This window comes from Macaca nemestrina, chromosome 4, assembly GCF_043159975.1.
Source record: "Macaca nemestrina isolate mMacNem1 chromosome 4, mMacNem.hap1, whole genome shotgun sequence".
Taxonomy (NCBI): domain Eukaryota; kingdom Metazoa; phylum Chordata; class Mammalia; order Primates; family Cercopithecidae; genus Macaca; species Macaca nemestrina.
Genome location: NC_092128.1, coordinates 71,747,420 through 71,748,665, shown reverse-complemented (window position 1 = coordinate 71,748,665; position 1,246 = coordinate 71,747,420).

The following is a 1,246-nucleotide window of genomic DNA, read 5'->3' as shown; positions in this document are numbered from 1 at the left end:
ATGTGGTTTTTCACAGGGCTAGAAAAAAAAAACATTCTAAAATATATATGCAACCAAAAAAGAGCCTGAATAGCTAAAGCAATCTTAATCAAAAAGAACAGAGCTAGAGGATCACACTACCTGAATTCAAATTATAAGGCTACAGTAACCAAAAGAGCATGGTACTGGTACAAAAGCAGACACATAGACGGATGGAATTGAATAGAGAACCCAGAAATAAATCCACACACCTACAGCTATCAGATCTTCAACAAAGTTGACAAAAATAAGCATTGGGGCAAGAACTCCCTACTCAATAAATGGTGCTGTGGAAGAATGATACTTGATCCTTACTATCACCGTATACAAAAATTAATCCAACATGGATTAAAGATTTAAATATAAGACCTCAAACTATAAGAGTCCTAGAAGAAAACCTAGGAAACACAATTCTGGACATCAGCCTTTGGAAATAATTTTGACTAGGTCCTCAAAAGCAATTGAAACAGAACTAAAAATTGACAAGTGGAACCTAGTTAAACTAAAAAGCTTCTACACAGCAAAAGAAACCATCAACAGAGTAAACAGCTTACAGAATGGGAGAAAATATTTGCAAACTATGCATCTGACAAAAATCTAAAATTCTAAAGAATCTATGCAGAACTTAATTGAACAAGCAAAAAAAAAAAAAACCCTATTAAATGAGCAAAAGACATGAACAGATCTTATCAAAAGAAAACACACAAGCGGCCAACAAACATGGAAAAATGTTCAACATCAATAATAGACAAACGCAAATCAAAAACACAGTGAGATACCGCCTCACACCAGTCAGAATGACTATTACTAAAATGTCAAAAAACAGATGCTGGCAAAGCTTTGGAGAAAAGGAAATGCTTATACACTATGAGTGGGACTGTAAATTAGTTCAGCCACTGTAGAAAGCAGTTTGGAGACTTCTCAAAGAACTTAGAACTACCCTTTGATCGTTAATCCCATCACTTGGTATATATCCAAAAGAAAATAAATTATTCTCCCCAAAAGACACATACTACTGTATGTTCATCACAGTACTATTCACAATAGCAAAGACATGAAATCAACGTAGGTGCCCATCAGCGGTGGATTTGATAAAGGAAATGTGGTACATACACACTATAGAATACTACACAGCCACAAAAAAGAATGAAACGATGCCCTTTGCAACAACATGCATGCAACTGGAGGCCATTATCCTGAGTGAATTCGTTCAGGAACAGAAAACCAA